Here is a 20528-nt window from a genome sequence, read left to right on the forward strand (position 1 = left end):
TAGGCATACTTCTCACCAGTCATAGGAGAAGGAAACATACCTTGGAGCATACCCAGAAGCAACATTTTCCAAGTCTACCTTAAGAATGGCCAGTTATTAAAATAATAAAAAATATAAAGAAATACTAGCATTTCTTTCAACCTGTGGACAGCAAGTACAGTACTTTAATCATCCCCTGGTCTCTTTGTAATAGCATGTTATTTCAGTGCACTGCATGGCCTTAATTGAGTGGGTCCTGGCCATAGGATGCTGTAAGCCTGGCTGCAACAGATTCCTAATTTCAAGTACACTGACTGACTAATGCTTATTACAGCTCTAACATTTCTTACTTTGAATCTTTGAAAAGGCACAAATGACCAGGTGAGCTCCAGCAGTGGCAGGAACTGAGTACTGTTCTCCCCACATCAGCAGCAGAGGAGTTAACCAGGCAGTATCTGAGATGCACACTGGCCCCAGGATCAAAACAAAGCTAATGGCAAGTGACAGCCTGCTCTCCTGCAGCTCCAGCTGCAGAATCCCTATGGCAACTTAGCCAAAATGAAACTGTCCTCACCCACGTGTCTCTGCAATTGCGGGAAGCTCTCTCTGAGTGCCCAAAAAAGCAAGTGAACCTGACAGCAGATATGCTCTCTTGTCACCACAGGGACAAGTTATATCTTCAGCTATTTTTTACAGAGACCATCTTATCCAGATCATCTCCATAACAAAAACCATGACTACTTTTCACTCTATTCTTAGCAAAAAGAACCCTCACAAAAAATCCTGCGATGCTCAGCGGTGTGTAATTCACTGATCTCTGCAACAGCCACAAATCAGCAGTAACCTGGTCTTTTGAATACATTGTTAGCACCACAGACAGAGAGCATGAACAGAGACTGAAACAGATGAGTATACTAAGGATGTTTTAATGGTTGTTTTAAGTTCTCCTTAATCCAATCTCTGTACTTGAATTTACAGAACTCATGCTACGGGGTTTGTGTTTCAACATCACTACATCATCAAGTACTGCTGGAGGGGCCTCAACACATTTAGATTTTTTAAAAGTCTGAAAAATCTGAAGAAACCTTCAGAAAATATCAAGCCACCTTTAAGCAAGTTGCCTTCTCCACTAACAGCAGGGAAGGTGGCAGACTGCTTCATTTGTGCACCAATGCAATAGCATTTTAACCTAGAGCTGTTGATCCAGAAACTCTGGAATTGGATGTTTTGAGCCTCACCTTCATTTTCCACTGAAGGACATGCAAGAAACTCAGTATTTCCCCGATTTTATTTCACTTTACTTAACTTCCAGTCCAGTATATGTCCTCACACCCCAGTTTGCATGGCTCTTAGTGGGTCAGATTCATACAGAGCTCTGGTTCACACTCACAGGGCACAGTCAGCAGCCGGGAAGGGACAATCATCTTCACATTCCTGATGTCAAGGAAGAAGAACTCTTTGGACCTTTTCTTTCCTTTTTTGCTGGTAGGCCAGAGTATGAAATATGGAAATTTCCCTGTAATCCAGACTGGAATATTAAGAAGTAACCTTTGCTGTTTTTTTCTCTCTGTAGAAGAAAAAATGCTGTTCAGTCTTTCTTCAGTGCAAAGACCTGCTACTGAATGGATCTACTTGCTTCTGAGACTGCTGTGAAGTTGAGACTCCATTGTCTGAGGCCTAAGAAAGCCTCACTAGCATTCAATAGACTTTGATGTAAAATGTTCAAGAAAAGGATTGTTTACATAGGAGTCATGTAGGGGATGATTTAAGAATATAAGCAAGGTGGGCCTTTGACAGCATGGTAAAATCCTATTAAACCAGCAGAAAATTGGATAAAAGGGGTGTGTTTTTTCATTCTACCCAAACGGCTTTTGCCTGGAAGCTCTGCTCTCTGTTTCCAGCTGCATCAGGCAGTCAAATGGAGAGGTAACCTCTCTACACAACGCTTGTCTCTAGCAGTAAGAAATATCTTTTCTCCTCACCTGCTCTGATATGGAATTGCTATAATTTGTAACTTGGTTTTCTTCTCAAAACTGTTCTCACTGTCTGAGTCCAAGTGTCTTGGAACGATTTAAGTAATAACACATTTCTCCATACTCAGGTTGCCTCCCAATAGAATAATATACCCCTGTTTTAAAGCAAACTGTCCTTCCACAACCAATACAATAAAAACCAGGTTTGTTTTTTTTTTTTCACAGCATGACCAAAGTCTTCCTAGAAGAGGCAGTGTGATTTATCAGTGGGAATGTGGATCACGGGTCAGGAAATCCATCTCCGTTCCTCGTCTGCCCCTCAGCAATTTTACCATGTGCATAGGGGTCAGGCTGATCTGTGTCCAAGAAGAAGCTGCACAGCTACAGTTCAGATAAGGCTCACCCCCACACACATCCTGCTATGAGAGAGTTGCACCTGCTCTGGGTCAGTGCATGCTGGCACCGCACAGGGCTGGCTCCAGGCTCAGACCAGAAATATGTTTGCATCTGCCTGCACAAAGCACACAAAGAGGTGTCTGTGCTTCCAGATCTCTCTCACTATCTGCATGGTCATTTTACATTTTAAGTTACAGAAATTTTTGCATCCAGAATCTTATAATAACATTTGCAGTTAAACTGTGATCTTCTTTGGGGTGATCCTATGGAAATTATTCATTTATATGCCACATTACTTACTACTAAAAAAACTCAACCCTTGTCAGGGTAGTAGGGTACAAGTAGTCCAGGGAACTCATTATCATTCTTTACCAGATGAATCTGGAAATGCAGTAGTACATGCTAAACGATGAGAAGATGTCCAGGTGCCTTTCCCAGGGAAATGACTTCTCTTCCCTGTTGTGTTTTTGTTGTGTATTGCATAAGCTGAGATGATGATGCCTATCTCTTCTCCTGCATGATTAGAAACCTTTCTTGTCAGAATATATTTAGAATATGGTTTGTCTGTCATTGCATTCAGTTCCCAAAGCAATTACATCAGAGAGACTTAGGACTGGACCAGTGTGATTTTTTTTTAAACAGATGAAGTTTTATCACTAGAAACCTACTATTGATGCATATTCTGGATGTGTGGGTGCCTACCCTGCCAGAATCATTATTTCCCTGATGATATTGAAAACAGTCTCTTCAAGAAGAGGATGGTCCTGCTGTACCTAAGTCAGTATGGGTAACATTGTTAAGTTATGAATTCCAGTTTTAGGAAGACCTAAGAAATAGATACAAGTTTAGTATGGAGGTCGCTCTGACTTCTCATTGCTCTCTGTTCTTGATTCTGATTTCTGTACCTGACTAAAGACTGCTACTGCTCTGAGGGCATCAGTTCTGGACTGCCTACAGCCCTTACTTGCAGAGATAATGACATAAACTTCCATAAAGTGAGAATAAAATAAAGAATAATGAATAAAGTTATAATGGTGGCTGGACTGGGTAACAGTGTGTGTTTGTAATTACGCCATCTAAATTTATTTGGCAAATCATCTCCAAGGCATACATGATTGCATGGTACAGTGCAATTCCCCTAAATGCAAAAGAGAACACTAATTTCTGAGCTGTCATTGTATCTAGCAAAAGCATAAATATACAACTAAAAGTCAAATAAAAAAATTCAAAGTCTTTATTTTTAATTCCTCCTTACATCCTAATGGAAGAATAGTTATTTGAAATAATACGAATTAATTTAAATGAGTAGAGAGTGCAAGGGCAAAGAGGAAGAAAATCCAGAGAGGACATGGTCTAGTCTTGCCTTCTCTAGAACTGACCCATAGAAGTTCAACAGCTTTGGACTTAGTTTCGCAAAACCGTATCTTGCAAAAAACTCAACCTTCTTGCAGGGCATCCAGCCCTGGCCCATCCTCTATAATCCACAGAGAATTAAGTTCACTTCTTTGGTAACACAAATTAGGTGGGGGTTTCTGGAAAGAACTGACTGTGACTGGCAACGGGACTGGAGAGGCTGGATGGTTTTGTGAGAGAGATGCAGGGATGGGGGGAAGAGTGCCAGCCCCAGTCTGCAATGCAGGCCTGAATTTTAATTTCCATTAGATTTAGGACAAATTAACAAATTTTCTATGTTTTAGCAGGCGGTTTTTAAATCAACACACAAAAGAAAGGCAATGCCACCACTGGTTTGTTTTGATTTTAGTTCGAGTGTATAAGCTACTTTTCTGTCTCAGGCTATTGACACAATTTTGCACCTTTCTGCATGTAATCTTTCTATCTCTTATACAAGCAATACACATGCAAATGTAGAATACTGGTTTCTGTTCTGGCTAGGATATAAAGCCAAATAACTTTGAAATATAATAAATAATCATCCATGGTCAATCTATTTCAGACAACTGCAGCAAAGCAGTCAATAACTATCTCTCTGTGAGTGGGACATAATAGCTTGCTAGGCATTAAGAATCATCTTAAGATAACTTTGAAACAATAAATATGTAGATCTGTTTTTAAGGCCATATGCAGTATTCAGCTATTTCCTCCTTCCCATACATCAGTGTCTTTTCCCTTCTCTCTTTCTTCTTTCAGATCAGGCCTCCCAAAAGATGAGTTGTGTTTCCATAGTAGTCTGAAGAACTGAGTACACAAAAGGGCAATATCTTTCTCAGAATTTAATGGCCTGTTCATCAGCAAGACACTGTGCCCATGTGTTAAGACACAGTCCTAGTGTACTTTTTCCTGCTGTTTCTCTGGTAATGATAGCTCAAGCTTACAGACCTTGACACTTAAAGGAGCATTAGCCCCATGTTGCTTAGAATATTTGCAAATGTGCAAAATGACTTTCATGCTTGCCCCACAAAGAGAAGGAAGTAATTTAGAAAAAAATAATGTAATTTAGAAAGAAAAGGCTCAGCTTCCATGTCATCAGTTATGTGGTACTGAGAGTGAGGGAGGATCATTTCTGCAGAGTGCAGAGGTCACCTGCCTTTTACTTCAATATTTGCAGGTGCTTTGGTAGGATTTCGGGAGAGCAATGGAGGTGGCTTTGATAAAGAGGTATTTCATGCATGGCAAAGTCTGAACCACTGCTCTGAGCACTTCATTCTGAGCTTTCCATGGGGTCTCAGCCTCTGCTGAGGCATTCAATTTGGGCTGATTTCAGCAGTTAAATGTCACAGGCCTATGTCTTTACTTGTAAACATTGGGTGCCAGGGACACAAATGAAGGAGCTGTGGCAAAACCAGGCAGCAGGCTGTAAAAGTTGAATTAATTGCTGATAAAATGGGGAAGGCAGGAGAGTAATTTTGACCTTTCCCTTCTAAATGTGTCTTTCAGAGTTACTTATTTATAACTTTTGATATCATTAAAGTGGCAGAAGAGTGACAAAACAAAAAAAGAGTGGGAAATACAGAAAGTTGCAAGCTGAGACATCCTGAGGTGGTTTGCAATAGATATGGATGAATACCCCCACAGTACTTAAGCTGTTGAAGTTTTACATGTCAGCTCAGTACCAAACATGAGAAATGGATGTGACATACAGGGAGCATAAGTGCCTCACACAGGTGGGAGGAGGGAGTGTGATGGTCTGAAGTGACTGGAGGGATGTCTCCAGTTTGAAGGTTCTCTGGCTGCGCTTCCAAGAGGCCAGCAGCTCTTATCAAGGCTGTTTCTGGTTCCCAGACTCATGGCTCCAGGCTGGCAGGCCTTTTCTGTCAGTATTTTTTCAGCAGACAATTTCTTCTGTTTAGCAATTTTCCCTTTCTAAGCAGGCTGTCCTGCTGGCTGCTCACATCAAGGTTAGTTTCTTGTCTTTTTCTCCATTGCAGTTGTCTGCCAGGTTTGAGCCTTTGTTTGGTTTATGACTTCTCTCTTTTCCTTGCCATCCCATTGACAAGGTCCTGGATCAGACAATCTTACCAAAATTAACCTTATAATACGTAATATCCTTATCAATCAGTGTAACTGACTTCCATCACTGCCTCATATATCAGTTGTTGTTTGGGTTTGCATCCTTGTGCCTTCTTGCTTGTGGTTTTCTTTGTTTTTTGTGATCCCCTTTTACATTAGGAAGGTCCTTGGCAAAACACCCTTCATGGAGCAGATGCTCTCTCCTTCTGCATGCCTTTACAATAATAATTATGATCTTGCTGAACAGTAAGGAACATGCTACCAGCAAAGGGAACCAGTGTAACATCCAACATAGCCTGTACTAGTAGCAGGACTTTGATCTTGACACAAAATTTCACCAGAAGCCAACAGAGAGATTTTAAAAAGGGAACATTATGTTGAAACAACTGAGTGCCCAAAAGATTGTGAGCTGCTGCATCCTGTATCAGCTGCATTCGAGAGATAACACGGTTGGTAACTCCTGCAAACAAAGAATTGCAATAATCCAGCCCTGAGAAGTCAAACCAATTCAAAATCCTCCCCCCCTAGGAAGGAACACAACCTGCTGTTATTTCATAGGCAGCACAAAGAGGGCCTGGTAGTACAATGCACACGTATCTGTTGATCAGTCTGACAACAATAACAAAGCATAACTCTGGGAGATGGATTTAAAACTGCAAGATGAGGTGAATCCCAGGATGGCAACCACATTGAGAAAATGTCTCCAACATGAACCTTATTTGACTCCACAGCGATTCCTGTGTCCAAGGACTGACATTCTCCTCCAGTGTCTCCTTACAGCTTGGCCTAATACAGTTGCTGGTGTCACCTTTGCCCTGTCCTAGATCTGTGTCCCTGCTGTTTGTTTTTTGTCTGTCTTTGATCCTTTTTAACACAGAAAGCTCAAATATGCTATTCACAGCCACTGGGACCCCTGTCAGACAAGATACCCATTAAAGGTAAATGTAAATGGAAACTGTTAAGGCATCTGCAGCTGTAATCATCAGACAAAAGAAGTTTAACTGATAGCACTGAATGATGCCAAAAAGTGAAGATTCAAACTCACCCTTGTTTTTCTCCATTTACCTGTCAGCAGTTACAATAATGAACATGGAGTGGGACAGCACAGTGAAGGAGAGTTAAAACACCCTTTTTTCTGTGTATAAAAATAAAGCCCCAGATCTGCTGTCCTGTCCATACTCCCCCCTGCCACAAGAGCCTGTGTCCACTCGCACCATGAACAACACATGATGGCTTCTGCTCTCCACACGTCTTTCTTCAGAAAATCCTGCCTCTGTGAGGTAAGACAGTGTTAATTCAGTCTGTAGAAAGCCTGAACTATTGCAGTTAAGAGAGCAGTGCAAGGGCAAAGAGGCACCCCCTACCTTTGCATTAATCAGCATTTCAAATCTATCACATGCCTTGAATTAATTTCCAGACAAAAAGCACTCATTTTTCAAGCACTTAATACAAACCACATGCAGAAATTAGACTTAGCTTTGATTGATGATGATTCTTCTGATCAAAATGGTTATTTGTGACATTTTCAAATTTCATTTCAGTAAACTCCAATTTTTTTGTTGATCAAACTGAAGAGCATTCCCTTGGCAATTCCTGTACCACAGAGACCCCACCTAACCTTGTATTTGAAAATCATCTCATTGGCACAGTCGGACCTAGGGAATGCCTCTGCTGCAGTCACTGATGTGATTATATGGAACAGAAATGTTCACATTAAATCTGAACTCTCAGGGATAGAGGTGATGGTGCAGTCAATGGGACACCCATCAATAGAGCACAGTCAGGTAAGGTATCACACAGCGCAGTGTAATTGTGCAGTTGACTTCTCCTTCCTTCTCCTCTCAACCAAATCAAGCTTGATTCAGTCTTGGAGCCAGCTCTGCCAGTCCTGCAGCAGCCACACAGGGCTCAGAGAGGACTAATTTAGACTCATCAGTAGAAAATACTTAAAGAAAAGAGCTCATTCCTTAGTCATCACTGCGAGAGAGAAGGCACAGAACTATTCATTTTGAATTGCCCTAAAGTTGTGTGATCATTCCCCGAGAAAAGATGTAATCTCAGCAAATTACCACAAGGCAGTGCAAGGATGTGCACACTGGCACGGTTGGTATGTTATTGACTGACTCTACATATGAGGCTCATGCACAGCATTCTTACAGGTGGATCTCTCAAAGGACCAGCCCAAGACCTCAAGCCAGCACCCAAAATCTCCGGAACATATCTCCTGGGTGCTTAGATGGACTTTTTCAGTGCCCTGGTGGGACTTGAGCTCTTATACCTTCTCACTGATCATCTGGAACAGGGGGAACGCAGCTCAGGAACAGGATGCTTCTCCTTCTACCCTGAGATGCAATCTTGATCGTCTCTATGATGGGAAAACAGTCCCATGGGAGCAGGCCAGCTGGGGAAAGAAAATGGTCCTACCCTACCTGCTGAAGGACACCTACATGACAGTCACTTGGTGAAGTGTCAGTCATCTTCCCCAGCTGAGCTGTCTGCAATACAACAGTCACATGCTGAGTTTACCCTTTGATACGGGCACACACCGCTGCCGCACTCTTCAGAGGCAATCCATAATGATTTAGTATTTAGGAGGCTATTTGTGGTGTTACAGGAGTAATTCACACAGCTCTTCCAAGAGGAATAATCTCAAAATAGATTTGCTTAGTGCTAATGAGAAGGTACTGGTATTCAATTGCATGTGGTTTCCATGCATTGAAAAAAAGACATGCAGTCTCATTAATCTGCTTTAAATGTGAGCCATTTTTCTTTTGCTTTTAATATTCTCAAGCCTAGGGAGTGCCAAGGAGAATACAGGACAGGCTGACTACAGAGGAGTTATTTCCTCTGAAATCACCCTCATCTGTCTGTTGGGAGTTCTTGAAACAACTGCAATAAATCCTGAATTTTTAATTTGGTTCACAATTTCAGAGACAGAAAAATCAGTGCTCAGACAGCTGGGATTGTGGTAGTTATCTACTATGTCAGAGTACACATATTTTTGTATAAGGAAATCAAACAGGCAACTGTACTGAAAAAAAGTGATCAAATATGGTCAGAAGACAAAGAATGACTGCTGGCAAGCAGAGGAAGATGGGTCAGTAGAAATGAGTATGAAAGGTCAGGAGAGAAAAATCAGCTCTCTGCCCAATTCATTATTGTTCTACATTGTAGTCAAATATATGGGTCTATATTTGCTGACACCACACATGTAAAGTAGCAGTACCCAAACAGTGGAACATAGTCTGTTGTGTTAACTCAAAAATCCAGATAGTCAAATCCTTGGTTGCAAACACAGCAAATGAGATAGATTTCTTTGGATGGTCTTGCTGTTCATTTACTGACTGGGAAATGCTGGTATGGACTGAAATCTCCCTCTGGTCCCCTCAGCCTCGGAAGTGAAGCACACAAGGTGTACAGGGAGGAATGGCTGCTGCTCACCATGTGTGTTTGGCAGCTGCAGTTGTGGCCCCACCAAGGCCAGACAGTGATCAGAGGAACCCGGGCAGCCCAGCCCATGAGAATCAGCCTGTCCTAAGCCCATCACAGGAGAATGATTAAGCAATTGCCCTGTTCCAGAATCCATTAAGATTCTCAACAGAAGAATGATTAAGCAATTGCCCTGTTCCAGAATCCATTAAGACTCTCAACAGAAGAATGATTAAGCAATTGCCCTGTTCCAGAATCCATTAAGACTCTCAACAGAAGAATGTTGCTCTGCATTGCTCTACAAACCAAGGGGGACTTTTCCAAGAGGACTTACTATGGATTGCTGGAGTGCACTAGATCTGATGGTCCTCAACAAACACCTACAATGCAAATACATCTCCACAAGATCCTCATTGTGGAGAGGTCATCCTTGCAGGGCACAGTTGCATCTTTGACTGCTGAAGATTAATTAGGTATTGTCTAGGTCAGTCTGAAACTGATGTAGAAGAGTTTGGCAAGTTAAAACCTACATAAACCCCCTTCATTCTGACATATGAGAGATAAAAAGCCTGAGTCGGAGTATGTCCAGAAAGAGAAGGAGACCTTGGGTGACTTGACCTTGTATTTAGACTTTTTATGTTGGGACCTTGACAAAATGTAGCAGATTGGTTAGCTGTTTTCAGCTAAATGGGGGTCATCTGAAGAGGAGGAGATGAGAAAAGAGGAAGTACTGCTCCCACTAACCATAGGGTGGAAGGCTGCAACCACGTCTGCCCAGCAGTTTTCCCTGGGTAGGGTCTGCACTGCTGCGCACTATGAAAACTGCCAAGGAGGGTCCTTTCACTGTGTACAGACACACTGCCAACAACCACCCCCTGCACAGCTCATTCATCTGCACACAAATCAATGCTTTCACTTTGCCTACAGATACCTCACATCCATCACAGCAGTGACAGAACCTGTGGCATCAACAGCCCACGAAAAAATGGAGGCAACTAGATGGCACAGGCTGTTGCACAAAATAAAACAAAAATAGTGAAAAACATGGAACTGGTTGGTAGGAGCTGGGAGGGAGATGGGTTAATGTCTACTGAGATTTCTGTTTCTTTACATATACAGAAATAAATGAAAGCATATTGTGCACATACAGAAATATACTATGCATATATTGAACTGCTAAATTAAATTGTTTTAATTTAGCAGTTCAATTTGTATTAAATTGCTAAATTGTTAAATGATGCAGATAGTGCACAACCCCAGAAGAATGACAGCCAAAGACTTACTTACTCTATTCTAAGAACAACACAATGACTTTTGCAACTCCTTTTGCATGCCATGGATTTTAGTGGGAGATGGAACCAGTTTAGCTGTAAAACAATAACTGCAAATCCTCTCACAAGCATTGACTGTGGATCTGGGGAAAAGGCCCTTTGTGCCTTAAATGACCACTTCCAGTGAGAGGAGCTGCACGTGAGAGCTGCTCACAGCCAGAAGGATGGCTCGAGGATGGCTTCCAGTCACAGTGCTCACCTAGGACTTCCAGGTGGTTGGTTGCCTGAAGTACTGGGTATCTGAAACCTGGTAGACTGCTGGTAAGTGGCAGGTTTCTGGTGAAAACAGGAGTTTGATACTGATGTGGAAGATGAGGCAAGTGTGTAAAATGATAGGAATTTCTACAGCAGCAAAATGTCCTTTCTGAATAATTTCAGGAGACCAGGAAAAGCTGGTTGCTTCACATAGACTATGTAAGTCCAAATAATAAATAAAAAGCCAGCCAAACACTCTTCTTTTAAAATTCTCATGGCTTCCAAGGCCTATTTCTTGATTTTAGAGTTTTGACTAGTGACTTCAGATCATGAGTGAAAACCTGAATCTCAACTCTTTCATTTGTCTCTGTGAAGTAGAGTTTAGGACACTCTGAGCTCCCATGCAATTGCAGGGGTCATTGAACCATCAGCCCAAGAACAACTTTCTTTGCAGCACAGTGTACTTTTTTTTTCTGTTTGTAAAAGCACAACAGGGACTTACAAGACCACCCCTCTTCAACAAAGTTGGTGTACCTGAAAGGAAGCAAGCAGAATGGGAGAGAAGAAAAGCAGTGAGTGGGCATTCAAAATGAAAGTAGTTTTTAATTGATTGCAAATGATTAAAATTACAGCAACACTACAGGTGGTCTGCAGGTTCTTTTCAGTTTTGATGGTCTTTTATTTAATAGGCTGAGAAACACTAGTCCAAAACATGAAAATATGTCCATCAGTGCCACTTAGTGCTGTTTTGATGGCTTCCACTTTCTATGAAGTTGTCCAGCACATACCTACTAGTCTACTGTGTTGGTTGCATGCACAGAGCCCATGGCAGAGCACTAACAAAGCAAACCACTTAGCAGATGTGGCAAATTCCGTGATTGTTGTTACTCACATCTCTGCATCTGCTGGTCTGGAGCCCCAGAGGGTCAAAAAGTCACTGCTGTCATCATGAGTAGGTAAGAGCTTCATGAGAAGAGACACAAGGAGACTGTTCACTGTCAGCATCAGGCGATTCAACCTAGGCTTGAACTGCAACCCGTTTAGGCGGAACTTTGACTATTACTGTGTTATTAATTGGCTTTGTAAAATTTATGTTCCTCCTGTCTTTAAGTTCTCTTTGTTTAAAATCAGTTTAAAATCAGCACTCAGATAAGGTAAAGCCTTGGGTTTCCGATGGAAGCTTAGATTGGAATTATTTCTATGTTTGTTTGTGAAAGAACCATGATATGATGATGCCCAGATAATATTGCCCTATTTAATGCCCAACGCAGCTGGCAAAGTAATTTTGTGTCTAAAAATACCATGGTTTTGTCCTTTGCCAAGGATTTTCAGTATTTTTCTGCCATTTATATGATACCTTTCTTTTTCTAAGGCTATCAAAAATAGCCACAAATCCATCAAGTAACCCTACTGCAGTCACAGTTTGCTGTCTCATATCACCATTAGTTTTCCTTTCATTGCAAAATGTATTCAGATTTTATATTTGGTTTCAAGACTGTATGCATTTACTATAGTATTAGTGGCAGCCCAGTCTGATTTCATATTTATGGTCCATAAAAAATATCATAAACATATGTGATTTCAATAGGACATGGGATAAGCTGTGGATTAATCTTCCATCTCCTCTGCACTATTCATGAAACCTCATCCCAGTTCGAGCATCACATGCACTTCCTTGCAGATTCCATCTCTGCCCTTTTCCACTAACTTTCTGCCTACTTTGTCCATGTGCAAAGATCTTTTGTGATCTCTCCCCATTCTGGCTCAATCACTCTACTAATGTCAGTCTGGAGAAAGTCCTCTCCCAGATCTGTATGAGCTTCTTACCAGTCAGGGAGATAGTTCTGAGAGGATGCCAATACCTCTTGATGTCTGCCTGCTTGATCCAAATATTCCTGCTGAACACAGTTAATGTCCACATCTTTCATAGACTGCCAGATACAATGGGTCTGGATCTAAGTGGATTAATCCATGCATACTGAGAGTAAGTCTGCACATTGTCTTCCAACTTTTAACATCCAATTTTATTACTAATATTACAAAGTAATCAATGTAGTTAATGACTTTTTTCATATCTCTTTACCCCCAGCACCATGATTATCTCATATTCTGCAGTGGTTCTCCTCACTATGAATATGCAAGCACTACTTTGCACTTTAAAAAGGACATAATGGTCTTCCCCATACTTCCAGACCTCCTCTTAGTGTCTAATGAAGGGAGATGGCGACAGAGTAAAAAGCATGAAGGAGAAGATTTAAGACAGTGAGAAATCAAAAACAGGAGTCTGTTTGCTAGTTTGAAAGAGAGTTGAAATCAGGTGTTGAAGGAAGTATTCACAAAGAAATGGAGGTCAAGAAGAGAAGGAGAGTAGCGAAAGTGGGTAAAGAGAGTGTGTGGAAGAACAAAAGATAAATTAGAGACCCTGATACATCTTCCTTTTGGAGGAAGAAAGATATGTCCCCCGAGAAAGAGAGAAAGTAAAAAGCTTGCAGAAAGTCTGACACAAAAAAAGGGAAGCAGGGGGAAGAACGGTTTGTGGGAGAAAAGAACAATCCCATAACCAGGAGTACCATCTGTGTTAGAGATGCAGTTCTGTTAAAGGAGAACTGTAGATTTTCTGTAACCTAAGCATTTTTAGAAACACTGTGGAAGAAAGAGAAAAACTACAGAATCACAAGTATACTGGCCTGTTTGTCTTAAGTAAAATACCCTTCAGTTAATTCATCCACCTTGTGAAAAGGGATGTTAAATATTTTGGATGCCATTCTTAACCGATAGTCTATGCATGTTGCTTTTGAATGCCAGGGATTGTGCCAGATGAGTCCTCCCTGCTCTGCACACCTCTGCTGACCTCCACACTGTGGACTGCAGGTCCCACTACCCTCCACCTGGAAACACAAGCTGGCACCTGAGTCTAATGGCGAAGATAAACATTTTAGAACATGTCCAGGTCCTTTAATTCCAGGAGCTGGTTAGTGAAATGAGCAGGTGTGCAGACAGCTTACCTAATCCAACTGTACTGCTGATGTCCACAGAGGTAATCCATCTGGAGGGCTGCTTCCCTGGATAACGGCTGCTACAGCCTGGCTCACCAAGAGAAATGTTTAAAGGGAATCCCCAGGGATGAGCGACCATGTCTTTGAATTCCCCCCAGCTTTCACTCACTTAAGGTAGTGCACATATGCCTCCTTAACTGAGAAGAAAATCTGATTTTGAAATTGCCATGACATCTGGTAAATGTGCATGTTGTATTTGAAGGGCCATGTGAACACAGAATAAAAATCAGGGTCCACAGAAGCAGAACACATCACCAGATCTTCCCATTTTGCAGCAGGTACCAACATCATAAAGTATTGGCAGCTCCTTGCTGCAGTTACAGCTGCAATGTGGAGTACCTAAGCCTGCTAACTGCAGCTCAAACATAGCTTATAGTTACTTGTTTCAGTGTTGGGGAAGGTTTTTGGTTTGGCTGCTTGCAGTCTTCTTCGAAGCAAGAGATGGAATGGAATTGAGAAAGGTGAGCAAAATGGTTCAGCTAGCAGAGGATGGAAAAGCTTAATGAGTAAACTCAATGAAAGGTATCAAAGATTTCTGGCACTGGTAGGTCAGGTGCTATTGGCAGACAGAAGAGCTGCAGCTGGAACGTCAGCTTTATCTACAGAGCATGTTGGCCTTTAGTGGTTCACGCTGCAGTTTGCCTGTGTACTCTGTCTCGCCTGTATCAAGGTATGAGGGATCAGTTCACCTGCCTTTACCTATTTTAAGCTGCTGTCAAACACAGCAGAGCAGCAGGTGATCTATGGAAACACACCCTCCAAGCAAGCCACCCTACCAGAGCATGCAAGTTACCACTGCATCCCAACTAAGCTATCCTGCACCGGCAGGACAACAGGGGAAATCTTCTTACAACCTTCCAGCTTCCCGATGTAGCGCCACATCCCAACACATCCTATTCTGTGTACAAGAACTTCACTATAAGTCTTCTCTCAGGCAGGTCAAAGGGCATTTCCACCAGTGACCAGGTGTTCCTGGCACTATGTAATGCTCCAGACAGAAGTGCACCATTTGTCTTCATTTATAAAGTAATATGGTTGGCTTCTTATTACTCTGATATCCATGCTGAGGCCTCTACTGCCATACTCAGATCTCCTTTTCTCCCTCAGGAAATTTTTGTCTTTTCTGAAAATGACTGCTTCATACAGTGGAGGTTTAATTCTCCGTTTCATTTGCATAGCACAGTACAAAGTGGCTGCAGTAAATCAGAAAATTTAGTCTGTGTCCTACTGTCTTTTTTTCATCTCCTTCTACCTGGACAGATTGCTTATCATGGTATCTATTATCACCTCCACTTTTCATTACCACTTGCTGACACTAGCCAATTTGAAATCTCATTCAGATAAGTCTATTGCCTTTCCCTCACTAAGCTCACTGTGAGCTGAGATGGGTTCATTTCCCTGAGTTCAGCACCCAGAAAGGAACGGTACATTTAGCAATTACAGGAACAGTGCATCCCCACTGTCACACCCTTATCCACCACCTTTTTAAATAATTTCCTCCCACATCTTAAGAAAAACCTACCCTTCTCGAGTCACCCTCACCTGGAAAATGGTCTTTACCCTGCTAGTTGCTGCATTTTGCATGATTTCCCATTAATCTACCTCCTAATAAGCCACTTCTGCCTGTTCCCAGTTGTGCATCTGTACCTGCTTTCACCTTCTGCCAGGACTATTGCAAGCCCTATCAGTATAGTTTCAGGTCTATATTCTTCTCCTGAAAGACCTCTCTTGGTTTCCCACCACCTACAAACCCACCCTAATCATCCCAAAGTCCCCTTCTGGGGCTAATGTTGGTATCTGGGCACAGTGCTGCAGCCCCTCCCTCTGACCTCTGTGCTGTGGCTCCCAGACCTCAGACCAGCCAGAACTGAAATCCAGGATTTTCTTTCCCATTGCAGGGCTCACTGCTGCTGTCACTCCAGATACAAACATGATTGTTTTTCATGCTATTATACACCTCCCCTATTAACACCTTGTCTCTTTCAAAATTGCAGCTCCCAAGTGCTCCAGGCTGTTTTGCTTACAGTCTTCCACACTATGCCCCATGCCTGCCTTATTCCTACTAAAGCATTCCCTGGTTTATGGCCCCACATCTCCTCTGATTTTATACCACTACACTTTACACTGTTTTCCCTTGCTGCAGTTATTGTGATTCCTAGGATTTTGTATGCACAATGTCTTATAAAAATAAATTGAACCTCTGCTCTTTTTGCTGTTTTCTACCCATAGGGGAAAGTAATTAATTTGTTTGAGGAGAGGGGTGTTGAGGAGGCACCAGCACTAGGTCAAAACACCTCAAACCTAAAACAGATACACTTTGCTGAAAGGCAGAGAGAACAAAATGTTTCTTCAAGCAGTACTCCGGACATTTGGAGATTAAAGTTAGAAATAAAATTGGTTTGTATGTATTTCCCTTCAGTTTGTGTCACTTTATCAAATATAGTAATTTTCAAAAATGTCTCAGTAATAAATCAGAAATAAAACTTTGGAGAAACCAATGAATCTTCACTTATTTTTCAAAGATGCTTTTAACTGGATAGCATCCCACAGATACACATGATCTTTCTCTGCATGGATATTTATTACTGCTTCATCTGCCTCATGTGCCTTTTAATAAACAAATTAAAGTGTCAGCTAGATTCATTGCATCTCTGGAAAGAAGCAATTTTGCATCCTTCACTTAAAAAACAGTTTTGAAATGTCCCAAAGCAATTATTCCTCAGTGAATCACAACAGACAACTTGGTATTGTTAGAGAAAAAGTGCCTAAGGGTGCTGCTCTTTTTTTTAGGAACCAGAAAAACAGCAATGGCACACTCACACCTCTAACCCCTCTGCTCTCTGTGTCTCAACCCAAAGAAACTCTGCTTTTACAGTGATGCCCTCAAAATGTATAAAAAGGCAGTTACATAAGAATGCAGGGGAGTATGAAGATAATGGCCAAACCTGCACAAAATTTTACTCTGAATCTTACAGCATTTTATTTCTCAAAAAATATATAATTTATTGCATATTTTCACATCAGTTCCTCATAATGTAATCTTTCCAGGAGGCATTGCATCAGTTACTGCTCTCCTTCTCACAGCAGGAACTGTGCACAACTTCATTTGTAGTTTGTATTAATTACAGAAGATGGCGGTACTTAAAGTAATTACAATGCATGACCTATTGGAAGATTCCTTCATCTTTTATTCCCTCACAGTGTGGCTTTAGAGAGTCTGTAGCACACCAAAGCTAGACTGGACTTTGAGGTAGAAAAATTACGAGCTCTGAGACAAAAAGAAATTTTGGTATCTTCAGGTGAATTAAAAGGTTTGGGCTGTATTCAGTATGAATAGGAATGATTCTTTGTATTAATTATGCTAAATAATATTAGATATACTATTTCTATTAGTTCTATACTTCTGTCCACCTTCTCCAGTAAAACATTTTGGGTGGACTGCAGAATTTTGGAAATTGAAAGTGGGAGATCAATGCATTGGTACTGGAAATGTTGTTCAATGTGAAAAAGGTGCGAGGGAATCATTCCACCATACCCTAAAGGTGTGGGATCATCTGTGTGGATTTGAGGATCTGGACATTAAGTCCTCTCTCTTCCTCCCCCCACCTCATTCCCTTTGCTTTGTGGGGCACTCAGTACCTCAGGCTGAGGAGCATGGCAGTAGCTGTCCTTGGATTCCTCAGTGACCAGCCCAGGTAGCTGCTGGAGGCTGCAGGAGAGCACACTGTGACTGTGCTGGGTGGCTTCTCACTTCTGGGGACTACAACCAGTTTTAAGGAGCCTTTGTAACCTGGAGCAGGACTGAAGCAGTGAAAGAAGTTCTTCAGGATGGACAATTCTGAAGGTTATAGCCTGTAACATTATTTCATGTATTTTTCTTCTAATTAGCTTTCCTAAATCTACATAAAATACAGGAGATGGTTTCTTACTAGAGGATATTTTTCTTCTTAGATCCTCTGTATAAAGGGAAACAAAAATTGACTTCTGGGGATCATAAGACTCTTCTCGCAAGTAGCTGGAAAAATTGCTATCTGCATTTCTGTTCAGAACCTTTAAGATGCAAATCCTGCTGCAAGTGCACAAAGCTTTACTAATGAGACTGATGCAAAATTCTGTGAAAACCTTAACCACCAAAATGAGAGTTTAGACTCTTTTAAGGTCCAAGGAATAAATCAAAGTATTTCAACTGGTTACGTGATTTCATTATTATTTGTGCCTTTTCATTATTTATCTTCTTCAATGCAGAGATCACATTCTGAGAGATAAAGACAAAAACCTAGTTTAACTACTAATTTCTGTGAGAGTTAATAGCCCAGTTACTTCAAAAGAAATGGCACATAGATCACCAAGCCTGAATTTGGTTCAGAAAATATAAAGTGAAATATGCTTATGCAAAACAAAATCGCATAAAAGTCTTAAAGGATGAAATCTCACAGCCATGGAGCCCACAACAGAAGCAAAAATTGAACAGGAGAAATTCTAACTCTGCTACCACAAGATTTCACAATTTTTTGTAAGAAGTGTAGGTAAAGTGATTTATTTCTTTAAGCAGGTTGTTTCTTTACTTAAACCTCCCCAGTCGTCAGTGATAAGCCTGCTGCAAATAACACAAGTAAGAGTGTGCAGATAATATTAAAAATGCTGCAGAAATGGAAAGGCTTTTCCTCTCAACAGACCTCAAGTTCTTCATTTAATTTTTGGTTATACTGCTTTTATTAAATTATTTTCCATAACTTCAAAGTTAATTCCAAAAGGAATTGAGGATGGCAAAAACTACTTAAAGAATGAAGTGGGTAAGCCTGCTTTACATTAACCTGCAAATTGAGACAGACAACCAACAATTTGAGGGAGAAGAAGCAACCTTGATGATCCACTTATGTGCATAACCTGGTTTCCAAGTAAAGGATATTATCAAAAATAAGTACAAATCAGAGGGGAAAGAAGGGAACTCCCCTGAAATATTACTGGGGTATGTCTACAGTTGTTGAGCAGATTCCTCTTCCTCTTGAATAGGTGCCTTTGTGCCATGTAGGTGTAAGTTGGGAATGCAAAATGGATTTAAACTTGGTTTAATCAAATCCTGTTCCTGTCAATCTGTCTCCTCTTGAATAAATTACATCATGATATTTTTAATCAAGGCAAAGCCAAGGCAGTTCAGCCCACAGGATCAGAGACCCAGCTGTGCCCTGTTCATCATTGTCCAGCTCTTGTTTCAACTAAGAATATTTTGAAAATTATCCTGCCTGAATGGCACTGCAAAGCTTCCAACCACCTTAACAGGAGACCAGTTTTGCAAAATGAGGACACTATCATGATCATTGGAGAGTAATTTGTAAGAAATTTTCCCTTTCCACCCTCTCTTGCTCACAGCTGCCTACAGTTGCAGTCTACCTCTGCCAGGCATGAATTCATGCTCCAGGATGCTCTGGGTCATTGCTGTGAAGCTGCAAAGGGTCTACTTTATTAAGCATATCCTCCTCCTAGATTTCCACTGACACAGCATTATTCTATCCTTCCAGCAAACGCTTTTTTTATACATCTGCTGAGAATCAGATGAGCATAAAGTACACCCCATATATTTGTTCTAGACATCTGAATCTCTCAATGGTACTGTTCAAACCAGAATCAGTTCTAGACCAGATCCTATCAAGCACTGCTTCTACTTCTGTTAACCTGGGTCCCAAATCTTTCATGGCTCTTGGTCTCGTACAGTCCTTGTCCTCCCGACCATACTTGCACAGGCCATATTTGGCCCTGGCTAGGGAACTTGACAATATTTGTATACAGGCCATCACTTATTAATGCATCCAATCTCCAGCGAAACAGAAGAGGCAGGAGATCTGAAGCTTCAGAATGCAAATTTTAATAGGCAAATGAAAAAGGTGATTATCTGTGGCAGTGCTTGGGGAAGTGCTGATATGCACCCTTGGAGTGCTGATGGGGTGTAAAGGCATTACAGACCAGTCCTATTTCAGCTGGTAGTAAAATAAGAATAAACATTAAAAAGTTGTGTTTCCTTATTAAAAAGTAAGTCACAGGTGTTACTCTGTGGCTTGGAAAAATGTCATCACCTATGAACTCTTTGTGTGATTTAGCCACTTTGAGGTGATATTCAGTAACGATGGGAATATCATTTGAATAGTTTCTTTTATTGTAGGCAGAAACAAGCACCTATGAGCAGTATGTGGGGGTGTTCAAGGATTTAACAGTGAAACCAGGTAGCTGTTCACTAGTCTTTTACTAGTAAGAGACTCAGCACAAAAAAAAACCCCCAACAGTTACATCCTTTTAGTGCCCTTCATTTAGTTATCTTGGAGTGCTTTGCAAAGCAGATTCAGCCACCAGATGCGGGGATCTGTTAATCCATTGCTTTTCCTATTTCACATGTTCCCCCTGTTCCCTCCCTAGCCTTGGCCACTCCCTCGATTTCTCCCTATTTGTTCTGTACCCCAGCCCCGCCCAGGGACCGCCCCTGGGCCCTGACAAAACCACCCCGCACCCAGACCACGCTGTCTCTGTGCCTCAGCATTGCTGGGACAAGATGTGATTAAAGCCATCTCACACCCTCATGAGAGACTGTTGGGGAAGATGAAACAGGAAAGCCTTATAAATATGATTGCCTGACAAAAGATTTTGGGAATATGAAAACTACAGGCAACATCGAAATGAAAGCCACTTTTGAAATACCAAGTCTTAGTTAC

Source organism: Corvus cornix, chromosome 1A (genome assembly GCF_000738735.6).
Source record: "Corvus cornix cornix isolate S_Up_H32 chromosome 1A, ASM73873v5, whole genome shotgun sequence".
Lineage (NCBI taxonomy): Eukaryota > Metazoa > Chordata > Aves > Passeriformes > Corvidae > Corvus > Corvus cornix.